This window comes from Sceloporus occidentalis, unplaced genomic scaffold (genome assembly GCF_023333645.1).
Source record: "Sceloporus occidentalis isolate IW3139 unplaced genomic scaffold, rSceOcc1.0.p SCAF_3, whole genome shotgun sequence".
Lineage (NCBI taxonomy): Eukaryota > Metazoa > Chordata > Lepidosauria > Squamata > Phrynosomatidae > Sceloporus > Sceloporus occidentalis.
In genome coordinates, this window is record NW_028316983.1 from 58,022,270 (window position 1) to 58,038,577 (window position 16,308).

General features: G+C 38.7%; 1 protein-coding gene across 12 annotated transcripts in view; it reads right to left on the reverse strand.

The window, feature by feature from the left end:
• Positions 1-16,308, reverse strand: part of NFASC (neurofascin) — a 273,535-nt gene that overhangs the window by 196,554 nt on the left and 60,673 nt on the right. For all 12 annotated transcript variants that reach the window (XM_089514565.1, XM_089514555.1, XM_089514553.1 and 9 more), the window contains exon 2: positions 1,018-1,085. The gene's annotated coding sequence lies outside the window, so the exon portion shown is untranslated. The remainder of the gene's footprint in view (positions 1-1,017; positions 1,086-16,308) is intronic.

Consider the following 16,308-nt stretch of genomic DNA (forward strand, 5'->3'; position numbering starts at 1 on the left):
CATTACATGGCAAAGACATCTGAATAGAGCAGAAAGTCATATTTCATCAGCTGAAGCACATCTCTCCCACCTCCCTCATCTGTTACAAAGTGAGTACACAATTCAATCTCTCTAGTCTCTTCAAAAGAGGGTACAACTGTTCAAGAAAATTGTTTTTGAAATGAGGATCTACAAAGTCTTTGATCTGAGTGATCATTTATCTAAGACAGTAATTCTTAACCTTTTCTTTACCAGGGACTCTCCTTAAATATATTTTGTTGTCAATAATCCCTCCCAAGACTAAAGATTTGTTATTGTTGTTGTTATTGCTATTACCTGAAAACTGAACCATTAATAATCACATCACGTCTCCTGTTTCTTCCTGCCAGTTTGTGGCTGAAGCATATTGAATGGCAATATGCAGGCCCAGCCAGCCACCCAGAAAAGCTAACAAACATAAACAAATATCTTATTTAAATCCTCCAAAGCCCCAAAACTGAAAAGACTGACTCCAAACAGAATTCCTTTGAAGTGACATGCCAAAGAGCTGCTATGATTGTCATTTTCCCGCCTAGGAATTCAAAAAGCTCAGAAATGGTGTTGTGGAAGATAGCATAGAAGGGGATGTTGCTTCTTTTAAGTGCTCCTCAGACAGATTAAACTCTTGCCTTTCTCTACTCCATTCTAATCAAAGAAGGGGATGGCTCCTTTTTTTATATAAGAGTTAAAGTACAGTAATTACACTGACCCATGGATAAGTCAAGCCAGGTTTTTTGTGTGGTTTTAAAACTAACATGTCTAAATTTATACATGAATATATACAGTAATTAGGCACAGACTACATACATAAATAACACAAGGTCTTCTAGAGAGGCATGAAGTAGTACATCAGAGATGTACAACAAAATTTATCAAGTAGGAATCTCAACCCTGTGAGAAAAGAGGATTCTTCCAAATCAAAAAAATTCTATATATATATCTGTCCTAATTAATGTTTTCTTATTATACAAATTGCCTATAAGGAATATATTGTCTTACCTTAATATTGTGGTTCCAGGTGTTTATCTTAATATTCTTGTTTTAGTCCCGGTTTAATACTGAACAGCCTATAGAATAAGAAAGAGAAAAAGAGTAAACAATCTGCTTGAAAAATTATATTTTAAATGTAGATTTCTGGATCAGGCATGTTGCACTGATTAAAGGATTAAATGCTGAAATCTGCAAGGGATTCATACTGGATACAAACAGTATTATTGTTCTCCCCTTCTAGATGCTTGACTATAAAACAGAGCAGTAGAATCCTGAAGCCATTCAGAAGTAATGTGCTAGAAGATGTGCTCTGCTGGCTAAGATCTGCTGGCAGAGGAACCACAAGAGCGGTGAGAAAGGATAGGGTGAGAGAGGAGCTGATTTATCCTAGATCCAAATTCCCTCCATCCTTGGGTCACAGTCACAATACTGTAGAAATTTAGGGCACTGAAGGTAGTCTTAAGTAATTTTGACACCTCTAGGCTAAGAGAGGTTTGGATGTCTTCTCAGCTAGCCTTTGGCCATTTGAGCTAGTCAGGATTGCACCGTTAGCTATTTCTACTGAAAGACTAGTTGTTTGACAATGCCTAAATTATTTTAAGTCATGAATTATATCTTATCCAAGAAAAGAAATAAATACCAGGAGAGACAGAAGATGACCCAATGTTTTTTTCCCTGAGTTTCAGGCCATACATCTGTTTCAATGTCAATTTAGAATTTTAATGCTTGATTTCACCTCTGTTGCAAAGCTGAGATGAGGCTGTGTCAGCAGATGAGATTGTTTTGCACAGTATTTTTCATGTGTATGAGTAATAAATAACCTTACAAGTTCCTTACAGGCTGGATGACCAACCTTGTGAAGATCCCTAAGGTTTCTCTTGTTTCCTGTGAAATATGTTTACCAAAGACAAAAGTGTCTCATCTCAGGTATCAGAGATAGAAGATTTCTAAGTCATGAATGTTTACTGATAAATTCACATCATTAAGCATGTCAAAGTAAACTTATCATGCTTCAGTAATACAGGTCTTCTACCCAATGAATAAGCGTTGACAACATGACAGTATTATTTCTATCATAAGTGATCTATACTTAAAAACAGGGATCTATTTTCTCAGACCCTGATATATCAGCAAGTTGGTAATGTCTGGTCACTGACTTCAAGGAAGACTCACTTATCTGAGAGGAAACACTCAATTAGGAGGGGAAACAGTAACCCTGGGTAAATTCAATGTGGCTATCAACAATGACTAGATAACAAGTATGTACATCATAGTGCCATTCAGTAGTAATAGTCTATTAAATGTGTTACTCATTCATTTGACCAAACAGATTAAATATACACTTAAGTTGCCCTCCTCTTCCCAAAGTCCATCTTCCAGCACATCTGGTTTCCATGTGCTGCAAAAATGCCTTTGACATTTCATTACAAACCTCAGGCCTTTCAAACTGCAGTGACAGACTAAAGGAGCATTGAATCTGACATTCTATCCTTCAGCTATCTGATGTGCAACCTTTAGATAACATTGCAATGTACAGAAAGTGGGTGTGGAGAAAATGAAACAATTAAGTGAAAACCAGAGGAAACAGGCAGATCTGGATAAGAAGGCTTAAAGAACTGGATCATCTCTCTATTTCCTTGGAAAGCACAAGCTTGACTCTCAAGCTAACATCCACTTCCGTTCCTTTCAGTTTTCTTCTTAGGTCTGCATGTGTAAGACTTGGCAGAACAACAGTAAAACAATTTCTGCATTCTAGTCAGTCGATCTGTTTGTTCATCCCACTTGTTCAACTTGCCAATGAGATGGTAACATATCCACAAGGTTGCCATCTTAATAGACCAAAACCAGGTAGTACTACAGAAGATAGTTGAAACATATGCTGCCTAGCATAATAGGCCCCTCTGTGATTTATCATACTGAGAATACCACTATGTAACCCTGGGGTGGAGAATTGGTGGCCCTCAAGATTTTGCTGGATAATTCCCATCAACCATGATGGGAGCTAGAATCTGACAATATTTTGGGAAGAACAGGACATGAGGTCCTGTGCTTTTTTTTTTTTTTTTTTTTTTTTTTTTTGGTCATCCCTGGGGTGGGGGTGGTCCAGAATGGAATCCCTGTGGATACGAAGGGTCAACTGTATATACTGTACTTTATTTTTTATATTACAGAAGTATTTCCTCTGTGCAGACAACTTTAAGGTGGTTCTTCCTCACCCCTAAAATGGCAAAACAGAATTCAGTTGTAATGAATTATGGAAATGATTGATCCTAAAGTTTTAAAAGGATAACAGAATACAGTTTTTTTAAATGACCATGTTAAATCCGCTTTTGCAAAGAATGTGACAATAATTTCTGAACAGTTTTTAAAGAGCAGTTTTGGTCTCAGATCTATCAACTGTATAATCAATTTTTCTCTGCACTAAAGTAAGTCCCACTAAATTCGGTTTTACTTACTGCATATACTCGGCTATAAGTCAACCTCATGTATAAGTCGAGGGCAAATTTAGGGGCCAAAATTGTGGATTATGATATGACCCGTGAATACGTCAAAGGTACTCTCTGTCCCAGCTTCAGTAGCTGTTTAAAGATCTCTGGCTACGAGGGAAGGCTGAGGTAGAACACACACACACAAAGAGGAGCATGTGTGGGAACTCAGACAGGGAGGTAAGCTCTCTCTCTCCCCCCCCCCCTTTCCTCAGTAGCTGTTTAAAAATCACTGGCTACAAAGGAAGGGTGCACACTTCTTTTAGGAGCTTTATAAGCAGTATTATCAAATTGCCCTGTATATAATTCAATTCAGGATTTTGGGGTCCATTTTGGAGAATAGATTTCACGATTTATAGTCAAGTACTGTATATATGGTACTCTGATAGACTATGAGCCACAACTGCACTTGCCATCTCCCTCCAAAAGCAAAGCCAAAGTGGACAGACAACATCTGTCTGGTATAAACATGGACCCCTGGACAATTTCTACCCCTTCCTATATTTATGCAGACTCCTAATTTGCCAGATTGAGTAACTGTTTAGAGCTTGAAGAAAATGAATCTTTGAGTTCACAAAAAACCAAACAATACTAGACTCTTTGTTTACTTAAACATTCAGTTCATGGATTTTTGAGATACCTTTTTTTAATAACCATGAAAGGGACAAGGACAGTTTTGTTGAAGATATGTATGTGTCTATGTGTTATATATTTGCAAACAAAAAGAGATTTCAAAGCAGTTATGAGAAATTGTTTATAATGTCCTCAATCAAAACTTTCAGAACACTTGGAAAGTACCAGCACAGCATAAACTCAGTTGCAGACTAAACAGACCTTACACTGCTACTCTCCCTGCCTGTAGCAACTGGTATGCATATTTGATAGGTCTTCTTTACATAGCTATGTTTAAATGAATGTTTTTTTCACCATACACAGGCTGCATAAAGGAAAGTTAATTTTAAAAGCTACTGTTCTTATGTGTTTTTCAGTTGGCTCAGCTTACAATAATCCTATCCTTCCTTTCTTCTAAGGATGAGAGAATATCACTTGCCCAGTATTACCCTGTGGGTTTCCCACAGAGTGGGATTCAAACACTGATCTCCCAGAGTTCTATTCCAATATTCAAACCACTATACATACTGTCTCTCCTAATTTTAAAAGTAATTAATTATCATCACAGTTCCAAAACTGTCAAAAGTAGTTAATCATTGTTAAAAACTACTTTTCATAGAAGTGACTTTTTGCTCTTCTATAGGTTTCCTCTCCTGTTTATCAAAAGTGACTAAAAATAATTTTTAAATGAAACCATGTATCATTTTCATGTCACAAGACATCATGAGGCAGAGCACAAGTCAGCACTTCAAACATGTATTCTTCTTATCCATCATCTATTGTTCCAACCATCTAATGATCCAACACCCCATTAACTATAAAAGTTTACACTTCAAAACAAATGAAAGTATCTCTTGACTACTCATAATAATGTAACTTAGGCATACTTTCATTGTTGGAAAAGGGAATTAATTGCAAGTAACTAGTCAATTCCAAGGTCTAGAAGAATAATTCTTAACAAGATTCTCATTTAGCCTCCTTCAATTTTCAGAGCACACTGGGGTTCAATGCCCTTTGATATTGCTTTACAGTCATTATACACACACTCACACACACACAGAATAAGAAGTTTGTAACATTGCTCTTCCCATCATCGCAAGTAAGGTATCCCTACTGAAGCTGGATCAATTGTGCATTACACAAAAGAAGGATTTTTGTCATCCTGTAATTATACTTTTCTGCCCTCTCCTGGAAAGCTGACAACCTCATAACAGCCCATCAGAATGAGAGTCCATCTGACTGAGAAAGCAATGGAGATAGTTAGAAAATTGAGCACATCTGCTAATTTATGGTTACAGTATGAATTATTTGTGTCCTTTTCTCAATGACAGAAAGCTATTACAGCACTTTCCAATAAAGACTGCCTCTGTAATAGGGCACTGAAGTCCATTATCCACAGGAGAAAACTGGGATGGGAAGACAGCATGTGCAGGTTACCAAGATGCCAAATGTCATGCTTTTGCTTATGAACTTGAAAACTATTCCTGAAAATCACAGTCAGATCAGAAGTAAAGAAAGGAAGAAAGATCAGCTGCCAAAACACTGTATGCTGCGTACTGAAATCAACAGGGTTTAAAAGCAGTCAGCTTCACCTGGATGGTGTGGCAGCCACAGTTATTCAAGATTAGCATTGGTTTGGTCTCCCAATTACATACTTGTTTCAGATTCAGTATTGAAAAAGATTCAGTATTAGAAAAGAGCCATTCTTTCCCACTGTCTAACAGCAGACTGTTTCTGCAAAGTCTCCCTGACTTTTGGAAGCTGAATATTTTCTTGCTATTTATTTGCATCCTGGTAACACAGAAAAAGGTTTTCACTTGGCACACTATCCCATCTGGTTTCTGAATCCCATCGAGATGATTTAATAGCTGTTAACTGGTGGAATTGTTTGGCACAAATCTGGTGACTCAGATGCAAATGCCTTTTTCCTCTTGTGGGATCAAAGGAGTGCTGTATTAAAACAGTTACATCTTGCCATACAGCATATAAACAGAGGGACAGGTTTACTTTTTGGGTGGCTCTCTAGTAGCTCAGTATCTTCATCCTGATAGTGGGAGACTGTGCTTCAAAGAAGGCCCAGAAGGTCCATTTCCTGCTTTGCTGAGCAAACATTAATGTAGGAGATTATCGCACTGGTTTTATCCCCGTGCTAGGCCCAAGATATAAACACACAGGGATGGATTCTACCGCACAGTTCTGTCCCCAGGCAATACTCATCCCATACCCAATCCAGGCTTCTCCCAGATATTTTAAAGAACAGGATTTTTCCGTTCTTTAAAAGGTCTTGGAGAAGCCTGGAGACAGAACTGTGCAATAGAATCTGTACCTGTGCATTTGCATCCTGTCCCCAGCATGGGAATAAACACTGGTGTGATAATCTAACATGCTTTTCAAAATACCCAAAGAAAGAATTTCTGAATACCCACAACATTTCACAGTTGGAAGCTGGGACACATGTGGCCAAGCAGCATAAGAGTGTGGTTGAGATGGTAAAATTTATTAACAGAGAAGAGCACACAACACAGGAAAGGCTGCAACATGTTTCCTTTGCTGGTGCATCCTGAGAAAGGCAGGATTGTGTTCTTTATTCTTCTCTTCCCCCTGCTGATTTAACTGAGTAGCTTTGCACTTTGAATTCAGTTTGCAGAAACTGAAGTAAAATGAAGGCAGAAAGTGGAGGAAAGAAAGAGAGAGAAACTGGGACATCTTAAAATCAGCTGAAAAAGTGGGAGGTCAGCAGATTAACTAGGACTGACCCTGTTAAACTGGGACAGTTGGAGAGTATGGTTCTGTTGAAAACCAAACCTATTGCTGCAGACCTAGATAGCCTTTCACACACAATACCTACCAATTTCATTGTTATGCACAGATTCGCTCATTTAAATGTTTGCCTTGCATCTTTTGTTCTGAAGAAAACATTTGGTGGCAAGGAGGCTCCCAGGCCTTCTCTGCACATCCGCCATCATTATCATCAAGCTTGACAAATGCTTGGGAGGAATTTTGTGGCATGTAAAAGTGTGAAGAGAGCAGCAAAATCAACTGGCTTGAGCAGCAAGAGGGGGAATGTTATGGTGCCAATAGTAAGCAACAACATTTGCTCTACAGTTAATAGAGTAATGTGCAATAAAAACACAAAATCCAGAATCCAAATCAAAATAATAAAATAATAAATTAAAAACAGCAAAGAATGAAGCTACAGCTATTTGAAAAATCTAAGAACATCAGAAAACAATAATACTTAAAGAAAAAAAGCACATAATATCACAGGACTTTCTGACTTCTAGTGACCCTAGAAGTCTATCTATCATGGAGTTTTCTTGCCAAGATTTGTTGGGAGGGGGAGTCCCTTGCCTTCATCGGAGGCTGAGAGAGTGTGGCTTGCTCAAGGTCACTCAGTGGGTTTCCATGGCTGAGTGGGTATTTGAAGCCTGGTCTTCAGAATGATAGGCCAGTGCTCAAATCACAACACCATGCTGGGTCCCAAGCCCATCCAGTTTATATTTGAAAGTATCTGAATATTTACTGTCATAGCAACTGAATATTTCATGCAGGTATAAACGGCTATGAGATCCACTTTTTACATAACTTTCTGACATGAAAGGGGTGGAAGTGAGTTGATAATTTGCTTCAGGCCTCAGTCAAAACACCCTGTAAGGGATCAAATAAAAGCTATGCTATCGCAACCCAGCCATTTTATACATAGTTCAAGAACTACTAAGGCTGCACTCCTATGCTCAAGGGAGCAGTAAATCCTACAGAAAGCAAGTCCCACTGAATTAAAATTAAAAAAAAATGCACACAAGCAAGATGATAGTATGCATCACAAGTATGCACCAATCACACTAAAGTCAAACTGAACTTCTTTCAAATAATCTGCAGGATAGCAACCACAAGGACATTCAACCACAAGAACATTTCCCTCCCCAATAAGAGGAACAGGTTGGGTTGAACATACACAACAATACGTAAGACTAGTCTACATTTAGCAGCTGTGTAATGAATGCGGTGCTTCTTTTCTCACTCTTCCATGGAATATGTCCCAATAGTCCCAATTCTATAAAACTGATAAGGGTATAGAAACTTGACCTCTCAAAAAAGCCTGTACACTCTTTCCCAGGGAATGGAAATAGCAAAGTATGGGCTATAGTATATGCTTCTTCAATATATATGACCAGACTGAAATCTGAGGGATTTGTAAATGTATTTAGAAAGCTTTGGGGTATTCTGGATGTATTTTGTAACAACCAGATTTTTGCAATGGTTTTGTGCTATGTAAAAAGATGACTGTGTAAATGTACATTTGAGAAGTGGGTCTGGGGGCTTGGGGTCTCCTGTGGAGCTTGAGGGTATTGCAAAATGGAGCCCCAGGGGCTTCCTGCATACAACCCACAGGCCACACTTTCCCCACCCTGATATAATACAACACCCAGTTACGGCGTATCGCTACTTGCAGTGATGAAGGCAAGCTGGTGCTGGTTCTCCATGCATGTCAGTTCATTGGCTCCCCTTAATGTGGAGGTGGCATATAGTTGGTTCTGGTATACTCCATAATTTGTTCCATCATGGATACTGTTTCCAGAAGAGCTGTGTCCTATTCTCACACTACACTAGCAGGCATGGTGTTAGTTGAGTTGAGTTGAGAAGCCAAAGGAGCAAGCAGAATCCAACAACTAACAGCCCAGGGTTGCGAGTTGCAAATCTTAGGTACAGTCCACATGAGCAGATAACAAAGTCAAGAAACAGTTCAGGGTTTTAAATCTCAGTCAGGTCTTGCTGTAAATGCAGGCTACAGAAAGAAATTCAGCAGTCGCAAAGGGAAAAGCCCCAGCCACCTTATAAAGCATTCTACTCAGTCCCACCCTACTGGCAGGTGTTACCCTGCTGTGTGTACAGGGTCTGTTTAAGATGTCACAGCCATCTCCTTTCTTGAGGTATTATCTCTCCTACCTTCTCCTCCTGTGGATCATTCAAGTGGCTGTCAGACTGAGTTGGAGGAAGGTACAGCTGTGGTAATTCAGCTTCCTCTTCAGAAGCTGGACTCTCAAGGGGGGACCTGATGGGGGGGGGGGTCTGCTTCAGTCTCAGAAGCCAAACTCTCAAGGAGGGGCATGACAAGCTGCAAGTATGTTTCCCTTCATTAAACCTAATCTGTTTTCTTCTGTCCTCTCATGCAGAACATATACAAGAATACAGAAACCTATTGAACCAGTGGAATGTGTCTTACAGTATACAGTATGAGACTGTCCTGTGTATTACTAACAGTATTACATACAGTATTCTAGAATACCAATTTTCTGTTAATCTGCCAAAAACTGGAGCTTTCAAGTGAGACACTTGGGAAAAAGTGCAGAGCAGAAAGATATTTTTGGCTTTCAGTGCAGATATAACAATTTTTCTTAAAATGTGTCTCCAACCCAGCCATCCTGGGAAAAAATTTATGTGCAACTCCTAACCATTCTTCCACAGTTCATCTTAAGACTGTGACTAAAGGCAGACTCCATGGTTTCAATATCAGCCAGCATTTTTCTTCTTTATTCCAGCCCTGCTTTATTTAGCACCTTGTTGTTCTGTATGCCTTCAGGTCATTTTCAATTTATGGTGACCCTACAATGAACTATCACAAAGTTTTCTTGGCAAGATTTGTTCAGAGGGGGCTTGACTTTGCCTTCCTCTGAGGCTGAGAGGGTGTGAATTGCCCAAAGTCACCCAGTGGGTTTCCACAGCTGAGTAGGGATTTCAACCCTGGTCTCTAAAATCCTCATCCAACATTTAAACCACTACATCACACTGCCTCGCCTATTAACATCTAGCCTAAATGAAAATCTCTGGAGAACCATACAGCCTGCATCCTCTTTTGATAAGTTGGCTTAACTCTATATAGTTATTTCCAAAAATATCAAATTACACACTAAACCTACAACATTCAAGTAATTACTTTTCATCATGTATGAGGACTCAAAAAACCAGTGACTGTAGAATCCCAATTTAATTTTCTTATAATTTTACAATCAACAGGAGACTGAGGTTCTGGCATCAGTCCTGCCACTAAAGGTTAAAGAAAAAGGGATGACAGCCCAGTGACAGTTCTGCTTGTTTATGAGCTGGTGTTGCATTGCCTTCAGCTGTAGCTTTGTATTCAATACATATTCTATCAAATGCTGGAACTCAAATCCACACACTTATACCAACAATTTAATATCAGAATGTCCATGGGCATTCTTCCCATCTTCTTCTCTATTCACAATACAAACTGTCATCCTACTGCAAGTAAGGGCAGAGTTGTTATTCTTGGACTTTGCTCACAAAAGAGTGACATAGGTAACAAACATCTTTACTGTACAGATAAGGCATGTGTCACCCTCCAGATGTTTAAACCACAATTCCATTGTCTCCTGACCCCTGACCATGCTGGCTACAGTTGTTGGAAATTGCTGTCCTGCAACATCTGGAAGGTCACACATTATACATTCCACACAGTGTTCTGCAGAATTACTGAAGAAATGAGTGTCAGACAAATTTATTCAAGATGTTGGACATAAACAGGGGAAATGCTATAGTTTTCATTAGATTGTTTATGAGTTCTGATGAAACTTGCATAAGCTTAGAAGCCATGCATGCTAGAAATATTTTAATACTCTGAAAAAGTATATAAAATACTTTGCAAAAGATATAAAGAATTTGCATTTGGCTAACATCAATTACTGGAGGGGGACAGAAGGAACTCAAGCATTTTATGTTGAGTGTTTTAAGTGCAAGTCACATGACAAGTGGATGCCAAACAGTTGCAAAGACTCCCTCATTCACAAACATGCATAAAATTCAAATAATATTTTCAAACATGAAATGAAAGGCAAGACTGAAAAGGCATGGAACAATCTGCCCATTCATATCCTAGCTGTTTATTACTTTGTCTCTTTCTGTTGGGAGGCTCTTCTTATGAAACACTGCTTTATATAGCTCTTGCATCCTAGAATCATAGAGCTGGAAGAGACATCTAGGGCCATCCAGTCCAACACCCTGCCATGCAGGAACTCACAATAAAAGCATCCCTGACAGTGGCCATCCAGCCTCTATTTAAAAACCTCCAAAAAAGACTCCACTACACGCTGTGGGAGTATGTTTCCTGTCAAACAGCTCTTACTGTCAGGAAGTTCTTCTAATGTTTAGGTGGAATCTCTTTCCCTGTACTTTGCATTCATTGCTCCATGCCCTACTCTCTAGAGCAGCAGAAAACAAGCTTGGTCCATCTTCAGTATGGCATCCATTCAAAAATTTACATTTACTTGGAAGTAAGCCTCATTGAAATCAATGGTTTTATTTTAACTGTGTTCATCATTTTGTAACAGTAATTTGTGTATCCTTTCACAAACATCTTTTCCTTACCAGGCACTCTTCAAACTACAATTCTCATCCTCCACAGCAACTATAGCCATTGGCTAAGTTAGCTAGGGATGATGAGAGGTGCAGTCCCAAGGAATTTGGGAAGTGCCAGGTTCAAGAAGGAAATGCCAGCTATATTCCTGAAATGGATGAAAATGAAATGAAAAATGTGTTCACTGCTGATCAAATAGTGTTCCATTCATCCAATTCACACTTTCTAGGCTTCTACAATTACAGTCGGCCCTTCTTATACACAGATTTCTTATACATGGATTAAAGCATCCATGGTTTGAAAATATTAAAAAAAAAGTATAAATTTCAAATATCAAACCTTGATTTTCCATTTTTTATAAGGGACACCATTTTGCTATGTCGTTATATTTAACGGGACTTGAGCATACACAGATTTTGTTATACACAGGGGATGTTGGAACCAAACCCCAGCGTATAACAAGGGTCCACTAGACTGCCATACTCTGGATTTCATTATTTACTTCACAGTTTTAAAATGCACAGTGGCAAAGCAGACTGCTGTGCTCCTTTTTCTCCCCCCCATCATATATATGTTATCAAAGATCATCATCTTCTTCTTCAGTAAGGGTATTTATAGAGGTTCTTGGAAACATTAAAGTTAAAGTGAACTGGAAACAATGGCTTCCTTAAAAAGGGGAAACTTGGTTATACAGTTTGATTACTAATCTATGGTTGCACTGGTAACCGACTGGCCAAAAATATATTTGGACGGACACACACTAGCAACACCTGGCCATTCTCCACGCCTGCAGCAAATAATAAGGTTGTTGAAACTGACAGTGCTTCATCAGCTTTCTATGCACAGATTCTCATATCTAGCTTTTCTGAAACAGGTTGCTATTGTTATTATCATTTCTTTTCACGGCAGAAGGAAGAAGCAAAAGAAGAGGAACAACTACAGTAGTAACAGACAGATCATGTAATGTTGTTGTTTTAGATTGTATGCCACTTGGCAGGCTTTTATTTATTTTTTCTCTCTTAAAACCCCAACCCAACCCTCCCTCCTAACTATAACATTTCTAGATTGTAAGAGGTTTTTCTCGGAGGATCGGAGTGTATGGGAAGGATTGTATGGGAGGAGGCGTTCCTTCAAGTAGACTGGACCCAGGCCATGTAGGGCTTTATAGGTGATAACCAACACCTTGTACTGTTCCCGGAAGCTAATAGGCAGCCAATGTAGTGATTTTAAAATAGGTGTAATATGGTCGAACTTGGATTTTCCAGCAACCAGTCTGGCTGCCATGTTTTGTATCAATTGGAGCTTCCAGACGTGGCACAAAGGTTGCCTCATGTAAAGCGCATTGCAGAAATCAAGGCGAGAGGTTACTAGAGCATGTACGACCCTTTCTAGGTCCCGCTGCTCCAGGTAGGGGTGCAACTGGCGTATCAGCCGAAGCTGATAACAGGCACTCCTGGCTGTTGCATCAATCTGAAAAGACAGTTGAAGCGACGAATCCAGGAGCACCCCCAAGCTGCGGACACAGTCTTTCAGGGGAAGTGTAACCCCATCTAGAACTGGCAAATTTATCCCCATACCCGTATTGGCGTTACCTATCATGAGTACCTCTGTTTTATTTGGATTCAGCTTAAGTCTACAGTATTTTCCCTCATCCAATCCATTACTGACTTCAGGCAGTCATTCAGGGGTGAGATGCCCTCCTTGGTCACTGAAACAGCCTGAGACAGAGAAATAAATTTGGGTGTCATCAGCGTACTGATAACACCCCGCCCCATGTCTCCGGATGATCTCACCCTGCGGCTTCATGTAAATGTTAAACAGCATGAGGGACAGAATGGCGCCCTGAGGGACACCAGATGTCAGCTCTCTTGTAGAGGAGAAGCTGTCCTCCAGCATCACCATCTGGAATCTGCCCGAGAGGTAGGAATGTAGCCACTGCAAGGCAGAGCCAGCGATTCCCAACTCTCTCAGGCGTTCCAGGATACCATGGTCTATGGTATCGAAGGCCACTGAGATGTCCAAGAGCACTAACAGAGCCACACTTCCCCTGTCAATGCACAGACGGAGATAATCAACCAAGGCAACCAGGGCAGTCTCCACTCTGTATCCCGACCTGAAGCCAGTTTGAAATGGATCAAGATAATTGGTGTCATCCAAGACTGCTTGGATGACAGTTTGCAACCGCCCTCTCGATCACCTTACCCAAAAAGGGAAGGCAACATTCCTGTCCCTTCCCTTCATCTACACAACCATCTTATGAGATAGGCTAGGCAGAGACAGTGACTGTGTTTTTACATTTTTCAGAGAGGATCATAACTCTGCAGGAATCTGAACCTATGTACCACCAGCCAATGTTGTTTGTTACATATTGCTGCCTCAACAGTAAGACTAGAGATGTGGAAGGACTGGAAAAACTCAAAAGAAAAATCGGGGGGGGGGGGGGGGGGGAGAATGTTTTTCCCATTTTTTCCTGAAGTCGTGTTTGTTTTGTTTGTTTTCTGAAAAAAACTAAAAATTGAACAAAGGAAGAAAATAGATTATGGAATGTTTTATTTTAGAATTAATGAATAAAATCTTTATGACATGGTGTTCATATATTTGCCAAATCATTTTAAAAACTATGTACAATACCAGATTATTCTAATCTCTGTACACTGAGTGAGGACAAGCAAGTCCTAGTTTACCATTTACCAATGCAAGAGCAAGATGCATTTCTTCCTTTAGGGGCCACTGCTATTGTCATGAGAGAAGAAAAAGGTTTCACTTTTGTTTTTGTTTCACTTTCGTTTTGTGAGTGAGTCTGTTTGGTTCTGTTCTGTTCTCTTCACTAGGCTGCAAAGCACCGGAAGGAAGTACCGCAATAAAAAGGATGTGAACATATACTTAATTTTAAAAAGTAAGAATTTAAATTTATCTGTTTTCAGAAAATTCAAGCATATTTTAGCTACATTAATTTATCTTTATAACCTTTATGTAAATAATAATTTAATTCCTACTAATCTTTCTTTACTTTCTTGACCACCAAGCATAGTTTGGTGTTTTCTTGCAAGCTAGCCACTAAATTATTTTTCTTTCCTACTTCCCTCAGGAAAATGGTGAGACCAACTTCTAACATATGGAGGCATTATCACATTTCAAGTTCTGAGAAAAAAAGTGATTTGCAAATACTGTCAGATTAAATATGCATTTCTAATTGTTATTAAGATGACAAAACACATTCTTGTATGTAACAAGTGTCCTGTAGATATTGAAAAATCCTTTATGGATCTAAGTGACGAGGACTACAATGATGAAAGTGCACATAACTTTCCTCAACATTCTTGTTCAAAAGGCCCTCTTCCTGCTCCATCTGTAACATCAGCAGCATCGTCAAGTAAACAAATATTGCAAGCAACTGCATCAAAAAAATACTGCATAACTTCATTGTGGGCAATATGACACCTGAAGATCATCTTTTCAAGGTCTTTGCACAACACAGCCTCTGACTCCTCTTGCTTCTCATCTTCTTCAGATCCATCCATCTTCTGCAGAATATATAATAATCTGGTCTATGTTTGGTAACACTCACACAAAATCAAGAAATAAACTAAAACGTGAAGGGTAAGAAGCTTGTTTCAATCCTTGTTTCAAACCTTCAGTTTTTAGAAGTCTATGATCACTGTGACAATGACAAAGGTAACAAAGTGGAAAGAGAGACTGAAACTGATACTGATAACTATAGCTTGGAAAATGAAAATGTATGGTTCAATGGGCACAAAATGTAGGCCATAACATAGCGTACGAAAATTGGGAGAATATTTGGACTAAGGGTCTAAAACATACGGTAAACCAAGAGTTAAAAGAGAACATTTATAAGATGACATATAGATGGCACTTGTCCCCACAAAAAATTTCTTTGATGTATAAAAAGAATAGTCCAGAATGTTGGAAATGTTTGAAAGTAACAGGCACATACTATCATATGTGGTGGACTTGTGCCGCTGCTAAACAATATTGGTTGAATATACATGAAATAATAACTAAGGAACTGAATATCCAAATATCATTTCTCCCTGAAATATACTTATTAGGTATGGTGGGGAAAAATCTGGAAAAGCAATATGGCAAAGTACTCTTCTACCTACTCACCTGTGCTAGAATTACATACGCGAGTATGTGGAAGTCAAGCCAGACCCCATCTACGGAAAAATGGACAATGAAAGTCTTCCAAATGGCAGAGATGGACAGAATGACTTGTTGGATGAAGGAGAAAAACGAAGAATCTATAAAGGCAGAATGGGAGCCCTTTTACAAGTTCATAGAAAAGAAGTGGAAAAATGTTATAGTAATATGAAATATGTATGTGAATAGGTAGAAATGTAGAAAGGTTAAGAATATAAGGAATCTAGTTAAAACTTAAGTAAGTGGAAATAAGGTGAAAATGTAGATTTAAGTAACGATTTGCTTGAAACATTCGGACAAGATAGTATTTCTAAGAGAAAGTGTAAATGGAAAAAGGGATGGACGACTGTAAAATAGGAAATTCAAATTGTTATACTTAATTAAATTTAATTAAGATAATTGTACATACTTTTGATGCTAATGAATACCTTGATTTAACTGAAAATAGGGGGAAAATTTACTCATTAAGATAAAAGACTAAGGTAAATAAATACGTAGAGAAAATGATAACATATATATATATAGATATAGCTAATGAAAACATCCTCTCCTTATGTGAAGGAAACATCTGAAAGGACATGTTAGATAATACAAATGAAAAATTATACATTTAAATAGAGATTCCCACAGTTGGAAGTGCAATTTATGTTAATTGTAATCTTAAAATAA